Source organism: Phyllostomus discolor, chromosome 11, assembly GCF_004126475.2.
Source record: "Phyllostomus discolor isolate MPI-MPIP mPhyDis1 chromosome 11, mPhyDis1.pri.v3, whole genome shotgun sequence".
Lineage (NCBI taxonomy): Eukaryota > Metazoa > Chordata > Mammalia > Chiroptera > Phyllostomidae > Phyllostomus > Phyllostomus discolor.
The window spans coordinates 28475062-28489980 of NC_040913.2; the positions used below are offsets into that span (position 1 = coordinate 28475062).

The window sequence follows — 14919 nt, forward strand, 5'->3', positions numbered from 1 at the left end:
ATTTGAAAAGTAAGTGTGGGTACCATACAGAAGGAAAGGTCATAACCCACAAGTTGAAGAAAATATTTATTTCATATCTAGTTAACAAAGGGGTAGCTGGCATAAAAATGTAAAAAAATACTAAACGCTCATAAGAAAAGAAATGGGCAAAAGTTATAAACAAGCATATCACAAATAACACAAATGTTCAATAAAAATGTGAGAATATCCTCAAACTTAGATATCAGAAAATTTATAATTAAAACTATGAAATAGCATTCTGTACTTTGGCAAGAACTCAGATTTGCAAGAACATGAAGCGCTGGTATACTCGTGCTCAGGAACTGTCATATGCTGCCTGTGGATTGAAACTGATGTAATTACTCTCAAAATAATTTAGTGACATCTTGCAAACAAGTAAAGCCTTATACATTTATCCCAGAAATCATGGAAAGGGGCACTTTAGAATCATTTTTTTAAAAAATGCCATACAACTGGAAACAACCTAATTTCCACCAAAAATGGTTAAATAATCTTTCACTGAGCAAAGAGTATACAAAAGTGATGCATGCATTATAGCAATGGGCATTGGAATTGTAAATTATAAAATATATACATTATGCAACCATTTTTATAACGCAAATCAAAAACAATAAAATAAAATTTGTATGTATAAAATAATATGTACCGTATAAAAACAGAGAATGGTAATAAATAAACCAATCTGGATATCATCTGTGTGTATTTTCTGTTTCTTTGAGAGACAGAAAGAAAGGTAGACTGGAAAACACACACACACGCAAAAGACTTGGTAACATTTCCTTTCTTTAAATGGAGAGTGAGTTCACACATCTTTAATTATTTACTATTATGCTTCATAATTCACACATATCTGTAACACTTTTTACATACCTAGCATCTCACAATTACAAATGGGTGTGAAGTCAGCCTAAATATATAAACCTGGTAAAGAAATGGTAGATACCTGAACACATGCACACACACACACAGATACAGGTTTGGGTTATAAGGGTGGGTGCATTTCACTATCTGACGTTATACAATTTTTAGGCAAACCTTCTATATTTTACCTAATCTTAATCACAAAAATTTATGGGTTTTTTTTTCAGACTATAATGGTCCTTGACTTTTGAGCTTAATTCTCTCTTAAATCTCTTAATGCATTTTCCCCTCCTCATCCTTATGAAATTAAAATTTTGGACTCTTAACTCTCCTAGGTTTTTTCCTGAATTTTAAGGAAATTGGAATGTAAAATTAGTGTTAGTTTGTGAATTTCAGTGACAATTATTTTTAGATGTTGTGCTAGTAACAACCATATGACCACCTTTGAAGCGACTGGCAAGCTGGAAAGTTTGCCATCATTCCCTGTCCCATGTATTTTTCTTGCATCATTGTACATTTGCATCATTGCCAAAAATGACTGATTGTTTTGGGGTCATTACATATTTTCTTTAAAATTGGAATATAGTCTTGTAATATTCACTTTTCTATGAAATGGATCCAAGCTACTCAAGTTTTTAGTAAGAATAAATACAAGGTCCAGCAGAAGTAACACCTGCTTGAGTGTGATTGGTAGGGTATTAATATGGGTCTAATAATTTGTAGTTTTAACTTGAACATTTCACCTAACATGTCATATGGTGTGTATGAGTGTGATATTTTTATGTTACAGAATTACATGCTTATGATTTTTATAATAAAAGATTTTGTAAGAGAAGATAGGCATTATTTGTGCCACACCCTGTTGATACCTTAGGTTTCAGAAGGCCATTGATAAAAAGAGGAGTATTTTAATTGTTCTAACCTTTTTGTATAGTGTTGATGTTATTGTGCAATACATCTGTTTTATAGATTAATCAATTATTAATCACTGAATTTTAAAATTACTTTTGCAAAACTACATTAATATTTCATAAAACTTTGCTGAATTGTGTGTTATCTAAATACATGCATTAAGCCTTTTGTGGGTTCCACTGATGGTTGTTAAAAAACTCTGTATCCTAACACGTGTGTATGTTAGTATTGGATGTCATTGCATTAGAGAATTTGGGGCTCAAGTGTTCATGTTACTGATGATTTTCAAAATTGTAGAATTCAATGCACAATCACTACAGACTTTCTTAAAACCGCAGAGACTATGTAAATGTTCATGTCTGCAAAAATGACATGCTCAACATCATCATAGTAAATATAAAATACATTGAATTCCCTACTCTTTTATCTCTAGACTTTAAAATTGAATGAAAAATAGGTTGGTTTTGATAAGAATAGATTCCATATTAAAACTGTTTTAGCCCTGGCTGGTGTGGCTCAGTGGATTGAGTGCTGGCCTGTAAACCAAAAGGTTGCCAGTTCTATTCCCAGTCAGGGCACATGCCTGGGTTGCAGGCCAGGTCCCCAGTGGAGGCACACAAGAGGCAACCACACATTGATGTTTCTCTCCCTCTCTTTCTCTCTCCCTTCCTCTCTCTCTGGAAGTAAATAAATAAAATCTTTTAAAAAATTTAAAAAAATAAAACTACTTTATACCTATATTTGTGACTATACCTTAAATTTAAGTGAAAATTTTACTTTAGATGCCATTGTACAAGAGGCATATATGTATTTGCCAAAAGTATAATTTAAAGAAGCTTATAATAAAAATATAGTAATTTTATGGTAATAAATTTGTAACATTTGTAGCTTCCAGGTAAAATATGCATGCTTTTATTAACTATGTTTTAAGTAGTAATATTGTATTCATTCTCTCATAGTCTTTTTTTTTAAGTAGAAAAACAGCAAGGGGTATTAACTGATTTTTTTTTTTTTACCCAGAGCACTAGGCAGTACTTGTGGTAGAAAGAAAATATAAACTATGTTTTAATGCTCAAAAATGTATGTGTAAATATTCGAATGTTAATGCATATGTGTATATATACATGTATGTATCCACATGTATACACATGTGTATATTTGTTTATGCATGTGAATTGATAGATGGCATAGATATGATAGATGACAGGTAGAAACATATATGGCAAATTGTGCTTATGATTAACATAATCTAAAGCAGGGATTCCTGAAATAAATTATTGTTGCATAAAACATAAAAATTCTTATAATTAAGGTCAACCAGATATTTTTAACCCCTGAAGGAAGTTTGTAAAGATTAGTATAGGTGTGACATCGGCCAGTTTGCCACAACCCAATGATAAGACAAACACAGACAATAAAATGTAAGATGTTAGCTTTACTATTATATTCCTATTATCCTCTCAAACTTCTCACTGTTTCTCAGTCATCACAAATTAAGTTGTGGCTGCTTGTATATATGTATGTATGTATTTTTTATTTATTTTAATAATTATTTTATTGTTCAATTACAGTTGTCTGCATCTTCCCCCAAGCACTGCCCCCTGCTTTTCTATTTTCACTAACTTCATTGTAATTACAGAATTTTAAGAATGTGAAAAGAATCCCTCTTCTTCACCCCCATGATTATTTCAACCATCGAGCCCCCATTTTTTGTGTCCTGAAGTATTATTAAATGACCTCTGCTTCCAATTTCATCATACTGTCACCTAATCAATTTTTCCCTAAAATACATCTAATCATATTCATCTTCTTAAAATCCTGCTAATACCAGTATATCTCAGCATGATTTCGATGCACTCTATTGATCAGGTGCAAACTTCTCTGCACCTTCCTTTCCAATAATTTCCCAATTGTACTCACCACTTCTGATGTGTGCATTACACCTCTCTGTACTGGTTCATGCTGATCTCTCTGAATGAAACACCTAACTCTTTTGTTTCTCTTGTTTCCCTTTCAAGTTTTACCACAAGCATTACTTCTCCAAAAAGTCTCTCCATTTCACCTGAGTGGGTGAAAAGATGTCCTCTTTTTTCTTTCCTCCAAAACCTCAAATTTACAACTTTCACTTAGCTACCACCATGACATTTATTTTTCCATTTGCCAAACTTTGATGCTAATGTCCGTTAATAATTATGTCTCTTTTTATTAAACTCAAAGCCTCTTTAGGGAAACGTCGTCAACTTTGCATTACTAGACTTTCAACAGGGCTAAAACATTGTAGGCTCTGAATCAACAACTACTGAAAAACAGAGTTAAGTGAAACATCCACAGCAGAATATCAAAAATGTGAATTATGCAAGTTACTTTCTAAATTTATATTAATTTATGTGTTTACATATTAATATGAACAACTAGAGAGAGTAAAATAGGAAACATAAAACTTTTCTGAAGTGCTTATTATATAAAACTGTTAAGAACAGATACTACACTTGATCTTAGCCAAAAGACCAAGAAGCAATGAAGTGCTTATTATAAATACAGATTTCTGTGTCCCAAGAGCCAGAAATTTTGATTTCCCAGGTCTGTAGGACACAGAAATCTATATTTTGGTTAACTCCCAACTTGATTCTTTTGCATACTAAAGTATGAAAATAAATTCTTATAAAATATTGTAAGAAACAATGGAGTAATTTTAATAGACTAATTGACATTGGAGGGAAACTTTCATCTTTGTTTTTATGATGTGTAGAGTTGAATTATAAAAATTTAAATCTCTGAATCTGGACCATGAACAAGTTTCCTCATGTGTCAACTCTGCTGCCTCCACATATCTCAAGATGGCAGGTATAACATTTTTTCTCCTAATATGTAAGTTTCTTAATAGCTTTAGCAGTCACAGTTGCTTGATGATTTAAGCATTAACTATGTTCAAATGAAATACACCATTTCAAACATTAAATTTCTGTTAGCAGAATTTGAGGGGGCAACCAAACTTATATAATGCATGCATATCTCTATCACATATGTGTGTGTACTAAATTTAATTAATTCCAGTAATCAGAAAATATGTGATAGAGCTAAAATGTCTCTGAAACTTGAAATATATAGTATCATTCTCCAGAATACACACTAAAATTTCTATATTTGGTCCATGTTCCTAAATGCATTTATTTCACAATTAATGAAGTAAGATAATATAAACATGTATTATTTTCTTCACTTGGTCTTCTCTTTAAGTGGAATATTCATCTCACAAAGAGCTTTATATTTCTGTATGCACACACATGCATACACATTCACATACTGTTACTTAAGTGCCATGTGATACTTTTAAAAACCTTTTGTCTTCCAAATTGTATAGACTTTTACTATTGATTTGGCTTATCTAACTCATTTTCAGAAATGAAATGAGTTTTCTGATTAACTTGACTCATCCTTAAATGTTTAGATTAAATGTCCCTTAATGTGCCTGCTCACATCTGGTATTCCAGATGTTTGCTATTATAATTACATAAAAATTGACACAGCATTTCCAGGATGATAAAAAAGAACAGTGAAAAGTGAATAAAGGCAGAAGTTTTTCCTTTCCTGCTTATGATTCCCTAGACATTGGGTATTCTGTACTGTACAACTCAAATCAATTCATCAAAACCTAATCTAGCCTTAAATAACCTAGAGTTTTATATAGCATGAAGTAAATTTCCCATTCAAAGATTCTTTTGAGTGCAGAAATCTTCCTATAAGAATTTGCTAAAAGAAACCAGTTGGAAATATGTTCTTTATCATGATGATTTAAAAAAAAAATAAGAACTGGGATTTGATGTGGTATGGTGCAGTCTGGGCCAGGCAGCCATGCCCAGAAGGCTTGGCAGCTACACAGAAGCAGTTTGTAAGGAAAGTTCCAAGTTATAGGTATTAGAAGGGAGGGTGGTGAGACGGAAGCGTCACTTCAGACGTGATCGCCGTCATGCAATAGGGAAGGGCTCTGGTGCACAGGCAACACGGATGTTTCTGCGTGAGTGGTGGTTAGATGTTTTAGAATGTGAATGTGGTAGGAGGATTTATTATGCTCCCTTGCATTAAAGAGAATAAAGCTGAGGCACAGAAATTTATTTTTTTCAATTTATATGAATTAATAAGCAAGATTCCCAATATGAGCAGTAGGAAGAATTTCTGAGCTCATGGTTCTCTAGCAATTTTAATAAGAACTACTGTGTAATTTTATACATATTTATTCAATAGTGGTTCTTTGCACAAAGCCAAACTGGAAAGTGTGTATGTAGGCTGACATTTTTAAATTTTAGTATACTCTAACATACTGAAATGATGGGCATAAATAATCAAGATAAAATGAATAATGCAGACTTCATTTATGATTAAACAAATTCAAGAAGGTAAGAACAGATTCCAGAAGACATAATTTGATTGCTCAAATTCTGATATAATGATTAATCAGTTAAAAGAATTATGGTATTTTAGACCAAGTGTAACAATATTTCACCATGTTTTACATACTTAGTGTCCAGTTCTGGACATCTATGTTAAACAAATATTGGCACACACTATATATTGAAGAAAGCAAGCAACTCAATTCAGGTTAACATATACCAGCATGCTGATAATCTGCCAAACACTTTGCTAGATAATTTAGAGGGTTTAGAAAGCATTATAGGAAACATAATTTGTGAAAGTGAGACTGTACTTACCTCTGTGTGAGGTGGAGTGAGGTTGGAAGGAATATATTACACTGTACTTCTTTTCAATATATAAAAGGCTGAGTGCCCGTGGTAAAGACACTCATTTAAAGTAATGCCATAGAAAAGAAACCGAATAGAGTATTTTATGAGGTGTCAACTTTCCTATTTATCTACATGTTCAAGCAGAGGATTGGTGACAATGTTTTGGCACCCTGAAAAAAAGACAGGGCTGCATCTTATGTGTGTTGAAAACCCCTTTGCAATTCTAAATTACATTTCTTCCCAGCTGTTCTATGGCAAGTGCAAAAATAGAACCTAGAGATCCTGTCTTTTATTCTTTCCAATACACTTTGACTTATCTGGGTGATGTTTACCAGCCTGTGTCATCTCCCTCAGCAGCAGATAATGTATTATTGCCACTTCATATCAGGAAAAGAATCATTCTGTGAAATGTGTCCCCACTATGTGCACTGTATCTTGGAGACTAGTAACACAATAGCTCTTCTTTTCCAGAAGAATAATAATATACCTGATACAAGGAACCATGCAAAATTCAGAAAAGAGGTTATTATTTGAAATCTAACTAAAAAAATCATTTCATTTACTATTTGAAAAATGGTTATATTGTTTCTCATGCCTTCAGAGATAATAATTAGATTATATCTCTATGTTTTTATTTTACTTATATTGTAAAGGTATAGTGAGTATTTTATTTTTTAATTGAGGTGACATTGGTTTATAATGCTATATAAGTTTCAGGTGTACAATATTACAATTCTATGTCTGTATATAGAATTGAGTGCTCACCACCAAAAGTCTAGTTTTCATTCATCACACACATTTGCCTTCTTTACCCATTTTGCCCTCACCCTACCCTCCGCCCCTCTGGCAGTCCTCTATTGTCTTCATGTGTGCGTTTGTTTTGCTTCCCCCTCACACAGGTACAATGTTTTAATGGGTGTTCTAATTTCATTATGCTAGTGAACCCCAGCCTTTCTGGCACCAGGGACCAGTTTCATGGAAGACAACTTTTCCGCGGACTGGGCGGGGCGGGGGGGGGGGGGTCACAGGAGGCAGAGCTCAGGCCATAATGCCAGTGGTGTCCTCTACCAGGAGGTTGAGGATCCCTGCATTACACAATTCATCAAAGTTATTCCCAGATTTTATATTTGATTCTTATATTGATTGTAGATGGTAACATTAGCAGGAACCAGATTCCCAGACAAACTGAAATAAAGAACAGCAGAGTTTTATCTTCATATTAGTGTGGAGCTTATCTCTAAAGTCTCTTTAGGCTCTTTGATGAGGTCTTCACTGTCCTGTTAGCTCAGGCTAATGGGACTTCTGGGATCCTAGCTTCTGAACTTCCAACATATTCTGTCAGCTTCTTTGATGGATGTTCTGATTGTTCTTGCTCCCTAGTTAAGAAACATCCTTTTTTCCTCCATGATCACTGCTCAGGTACTTGGAATGAACCTCATGTTGATTCACAGAATCTATCTATCTATCATCTATCTATGTATCTATTATTCTTTTAAAAATTATTGCATTCATTGGGATGACGATGGTTAATAAAATTGTATAGGTCTTCGTGTACCTTTCTATAATACATCATTGGTATATTGTGCTGTGTATTCACCACCCCAAGTCAAGTCTCCTTCCATCACCATCTATCCCACCTTTAACCTCTTCTACCTCCCCAAACTCTCTTTCCCCCTAGTAATCACCATACTGTTGTCTGTGTCTATGAGTTTTGTATTTCTAATCAATCTCTTCGCCTTTTTCACTGATCCGCCAACCACTCCTCCAACAGCTGTCAATTTGTTTTCTGTATCTACGAATCTGTTTCTAAACAGACTATGAGTCTGTTTGTTTGTTTACTTTGTTCATTAGATTCCACATATAAGTGAAATCATATGATATTTATCTTTATCTGATAGACTTATTTCACTTAGCATAATATTCTCCAGGTCCATACATGCTATCACAAAGGGTAAGAGTTCCTTTTATTTATGGCCAGGTAGTATTCCATTGTCTAAATGTACCACAACTTTTTTATCCATTCATTTACTGATAGGCAATAAGGTTGCTTCCAAATCTTGGCTGTTGTAAATAATGCTGCAATAAACATAGGGTTGCATATATTCTTTTGAATTAGTGCTTTGATTTTCGGTGGATATATCCTAAGAAGTGAAATTTCTGGGTTATGAGACAGTTTCATTTTTAATTTTTTGAGGAAACTTCACACTGATTTGCACAGTGGCTGTACCAGTCTGCATTCCCACCAACCGTGCTTGAGAGTTTCCTTTTCTCTGCAATATTATTTCATTTACTACTTTGAAAAAAATCATGGTTATACTGTTTCTGATAACCTTAGACAAAAATTAGATTATATATATTTATATATATATATATATTTTGTTATTTCACTTACACTGTACTGTAACACTATTTTTAAATCTTCGCTGTTATGGGCACACAATCTGGGATGATAATTTAATACAATGTGTCCAATTTGTATTTTAGATGGAATTGAAATTGGCTTTCAGAGCAATGTGGAATACTGAAAACATGATCAACCTATAATACAATTTTTTTCATTTTAATAAGTTGGGGGCTTTATACATGCTAGACAATATTTTAATACATCATATACTTTTCTTATTTAAGCAGTTTTAATTATATGTGATAGCAATTTTATCAATATTGAAAGAAAAACTCATATTTACCAAAAAATATACCAAGCTAATTGGTCATTGTTTACATCCTGGCAATTTTCAAGGTAATATAACATTTCAAAATAAATTTAAGACTGTTTTTGACATGAGTAGTTTAATATTTTCCCAAGAGAAGGAGGTTTTATTCATAAAATCATGTTAGCCTTAAGATATCCTGAAAAGTGACCAAGATAAAGCAATTTTTCACTAACTTTCATGTAATTACAAAAAAATTTTAACAAAAATCTGAATAATAAAAATTATTTTGAACCTGAAACATTTCAACTTGCATGTGAATACTACATATTCTTTAACATATCAGTTTCCTCTACTTCAGCAGATGTTTTATATGACAGTTCAGCCAATCAATCCATGTCTTTGCTTAGGGAAAATGTCCTGGGGTAACTGTCCTGTTACAGTACACAGATGTGAAAATGTATGGCTGCAAAAGAATTCCAAAGTAGCCCCAACTTGAGGACCTTAGTAATGAAATGCTGCAGAGATGCCCTATACCAGAAGCCATGTGGAAGTTGTGCGCCTCTGCCCATTACGCAGTTTCCTAAATGGAAATGGTGTATTATAAGGAGGGAGTAGCACAATGCTACTTGAGAGAGAAGTTCTCAAGGACTTCTTTCTTTAAGGAAGTCTCTATAAATCATGGGCTTGTTTCATTGATTATAAAGTGGAAAACTATAAAAACCCAAGGTTAAAAATACGGAGATGATTAATTTGCAATCAGTTTAAGTATTTGTAATTGTGATATTTAAAATCATCCTCAAAAATATTTTAGAAAATGAAGACTAAAATTGACTAATTTATTTCACTCTAGAATTCATTCATTTTAAAAGGGGTAAAAATATCAAAAACTTAGACTGTCAGGAATCATCTATTCTGGGTTTCAAAGAATATATGGTTTTCATTAGCTCCTTTTATATGAGGACTACACCATGTAGTTTGGGAAATAATTCATACTGAGTGAACATATGTTCCAAAGTCATACTGTGTACTTACATTCTTTACATGAGTGTCATTAATTAGTTGACAAATAAAAAGTCAATTACACTAGCTTTATTAGTTTAGATAATAACATTTTTCTCCAACAACATTACTTAAGTGAAGCGAGACAGAAAGGACAATATAGGAATATGAACATGATATAAATGTAGTGGAAAAAGCACTTGACTTTAGTCAAAGATGATTTCCAATTACACAAGTGTTTTAGGTGTTACTATTTTCGTCTATAAAATGTAGAAAATAGTAGCTATTCTACATAACTCACAGTGTTATTGTATGTCAAAAATGATTATAAAATGAAATTGTTAGGAACTACAAGGAAGCATGTAACTACATAAGCAATAAGTGAACAGAAAATGATTGCAAGTCAGTTTGCTTGAGGTCTGTAAATGTAAAGTGTTTAAATTTTGTTTGAAGGACAGGTGCTTCTTAAAGGAGGCAGGTTCAAAAACAAAAACAAACAAACAAACAAACAAAAACAAGATACCACTCTCAGCAGACACAGAGGTTTAGGTGTAAGCAAGTGACCTAGCTTTAGAGACCCAGTCTCTTGTCTGATACAATGGACTTAGAACAAGAAACACTAGAGAAGGGAGTGATTGTAGTTTGTGTTCCCAGCGCCCTTGTCTGGAGGTGGTGTTGGGGACACTGACTGGTTCAGGAACAGAGGCAGGCATGGCAAACTCATCAGTGACATATGCTCACTGTGTCATTTCCAGAGTGTGGCTCTGGTTCAGGTTCCCAGAGTCCAGCGTCCCCTGGATTTAGTCCATCTCCTGATCTAGGTTCTCCAATCTTCTTGTGGTTCTGAGACTTGACATTCTTCAAAAATGTATTATTTTCTCTTTGAGAAATAGACATTTTTTGTTGCTTGCAATAAAAAAACCTGGTTGTGTTGGAAAGAGTTGTTTGGAAACAAATATGGCTGTAGTAATGTAATTGATACTCTCTTTTAGGGATTAAAATAAGGTTATTAGTTTCATGAGTTTCTCTTTGTTCCTAGAAAATAATCCTTTTCTTTTATCTCTCTGATCTTTTAGGTATCTTAATGTATTTATACCATCTGGTGGTGGTCTGAGACTTCTTCTATGATGCCTTATCTGAAATGACCATACTCAGAGCCACTCCATAATTTCTCTTATGGCCAAAATCCCTATCAGAACTTAAATTATATTATGGTGGTCATTGTTCTGCAAAGCCTGTTAGAAGTGGCATATACCAAAAATAAGAGGGTTGATATAGTACTAATGCATACTTTAGTGTCTAATGTTATACTTTTCACCGCAGTACAGTGCTTTTTACTGTTCACCTGTGTAATGGAATTGATGGCCTATTCCTTAGAACTGATTTATTTGGCCCAGTTTGCATGAATTGATTCATTTTGGAACATTTGACAGAATAGTTGTTATCAAAATAATGCTGCATAGAGAACACATAAACACATTATTGAATGAAGAATGAACTGAAAGATGATAAGTTCTCAAAGATGATGCTCACAGCAAGAGGATTAAATTGCATAAAAATCAAGTCACTGCTCTGAAATACATGGTGCAATAAAAGCTTGAGAGAAAAATGTAAGACAAACTCAATTTCTCAGCCATTGCCATGAGTCTAGATGTACATCCTACTGTTATGTGAACAATTGCCATGCCTGGAGGGAACGGAATGAATGCCGGCACCTATTGGTAGATAAAATAAAACCGAAGCTTATTCTCCTATTATGAAGCTCACATGCCATATGCTACAAACTAATACATTAAGTTAGCATAATGAGAAAAATAACACATTTTACTACTGCTTGTTTACATTGCAAAACAGTAACACAGTTGTATAAATTTCCTGTAATTCTTTCTTCTTGCAATCCTTTGAAATTAAAGAGAACACAGTCATGTAGAAAATATAGCAGTTGATTTGCTTGGTTTAGAGTATAAGTACATTGAACTTTGGCTTAAATATCATTATTTGCATTTTTTTAAGATATCCCAAGCTATATGCTGTACCTTTGCCATTGAGTATAATATTCTTTATGAATCATTTTTTATGAAATAGAAAAATAAATAGAATATATGTAGAGTTTATAATGCTAAACATTTTATTTTTATGAGATTAATTATTTTTATAAATATACCTTAACTATATAATTTTAACTTCCATATTAACTTTATTACTGTATTCCACATATAATAGATATGCAAAATGTCTAACAGTTTAAGTTTTGAGGCAAGCGGTCAATGATATTTGACTATTAACTGACAATTGATCCATGGAACTTGGAAACTTAGAGGTCTGCATAACCAAATGTCATTATTTCTGACAAATCAAAGGGAAGATATATGAAGACAAAATGAGCAATTGCCTCAGATAAGGAGGAAGCAAATTTAGTCCTCTTTTTCATTTATTCCTGGCAGAAATTCCATGATATCTCAGAACAGAAAAATGGACAGGGCAGGGTGAGACCACCAGGAGTGAAAACGGGTCAAGTGCGTGTAATTATTACATACCCAGACCTCTCCTCAAATTACCCAGTTAGCAATGGGTCCTGCACTTAGCCACACATTGTGGAACATCCACAGAAATATAGGGCATAGTCTCTCTTTCTAAAGAGCTTAAAATTCAAATGGGATGCCAATATGCCCAGTGTTAAAGTATGGAAAGTAAAAACTCAACGGAGAAGCATGTGATGTAACGTAAATGGGATGGACCAAACCATTGCAGGACTCTTGAAAAGTTGAAAGGCTTTGTTTAGAAGATTGGAGTAGTCTCGTTCATCAAGAATGTGAAGGACATGGACAGGTTAGACAGAGGTGTTTATACACAGAAATAAAAATCAGAATAAGTGGAGACAGCATGCTAGCCATGAATATGATTTGCCTTCAGGAGAAATGAGTAGTATGGTCTGATGAAACGTTGCAGAATAATTTGATGTATGTTTATGGAGGAAGGGATAAAGCTCATGGAAAATATTTTAAAAGAGTAGATATTGAAACTCTCTGCTAAATAATAAAGAAATACTGAGGAAAACATAATTTCATTCCAAGCTAATGCATATTAATATATTCCTGGCCACTGCCTAGCTGTAATCCAGGATGTTATCTAGCTAAAATAATTTCCGCTGCTTTGCAGTTTCAAAGGAAGAGGAAGACTCCAGAAGTTATATTATCTAGAATTGCCTAGCTGTTATTAATGTTATACATTGGTAAGATATTCTAGGTTTATCAGCCAGTATCAGTATGTGGTTTTTTCATTTTAAAAAATGGTTTCTGTCTTGCTTACAAATTTATTTTAAGACATTAAAATGAAAAATGAATATGGAATTTCTTATAAATTGGCTTTGTAAATTGACACTTTTAAACTTTTATTTCTCTGACACCCTATCTCCTACATCAGAATGTGCAGCAATGGTAAACAAACACATAAAGAGATATTTTAAAACCTAATAAACAGGCATTTCCAGGTATTGGAACTAGAACACATATATGAAGCAAAGAATAGAGAGTAAAGCCACCTGTACCCCGGGTTTCAGGTATCAGTGTAGCTGAAGAAGCCTAAAAATTGTCTAAGTAATAAAAATAGAAAACTCACCATTCAAAAATAGGAAGGTCATGCTGCTTACATCCTAAAACCAACGCTAAACAGGGTTTCCATTGATGCTGAAAGGAGCTAAAATAAGTTAACATCAAATGGGCCATAAAGGCATGACTTATTTGAAAACTTGGATCTCAGAGGAAAATGGGCAAAGATTCAACATAAGACCAGGAATTCAGACAGTTCATCTCTGTCTAGGGATCAGAATTTACAATGTTCCCAAGGCCATTGTACTGTAGGAGCTCCGTGTTGACACTCAAAGAATTGGCTCTGGATTGTTACATACATGCCTTGTGGGTTAGCTGATTTAAATCCAGTAGGCAACACAAGTTATGAGAAAGAGGTAAGTAAAGAGAAGAGAGACTCGTTATTCTAATCATGGCCATATACCGTGCAAGATAAACCTGAAAAATAAAAATTCGAACAAAGTATTAAAAATAGCAAATTACTTTAAACAAATTTATATTATGTTAAATAAGGATAATATGAGACTATGTAAAAAATTTAATGTCATTAAAGAAGTAAATGAGTTTTCACGTTGTTGATAGATTTTTTCTTTTTTTTTTGCTGTGTAAAAAACATTTTAGTTTGATGTAGTCTCATTTGTTTATTTTTTTTTCTTTTGTTTCCTTTGCCTGAAGAGACCTATTAGGAAGAACATTGCTACAAGCAATGTCCAACATTTTACTGCCTATGTTTTCCTCTAGGATTTTAATGGTTTGGGGTCTAGAGTTTAAGTCTTTAATCCACTTTGAATTTATTCTTGTGTGTGGGGTAAGAAGGTGATCCAGTTTCATTTGTCTGTACATATCTATCCAATTTTCCCAACACCATTTATTGAATAAATTATCTTTAGCCCATTGTATCTGTTTGCTTCCTCTGTCAAATATGAATTGACTATAAAGTTGTAGGTTGATTTCTGGGCTCTCTATTCTGTTCTGTTTATCTATGTGTCTGTTTTTATGCCAGTGGCATGCTGTTTTTGATTATTATGTCCTTGTAGTATAATTTGATATCAGGTAGCACAATTCCTTCAACTTTGTTCTTCTTTCTCAAGATTGTTGTGGCTATGCAGGGTCTTTTGTGGTTCCATATACATTTTTGGAATATTT

At 33.3% G+C, this 14919-nt stretch overlaps 1 pseudogene; it reads right to left on the reverse strand.

The window, feature by feature from the left end:
* Positions 1-4209: 4209 nt before the first annotated feature.
* On the reverse strand, positions 4210-4313 carry LOC114509045 (annotated as a pseudogene).
* Between the last annotated feature and the right edge of the window lie 10606 nt (positions 4314-14919).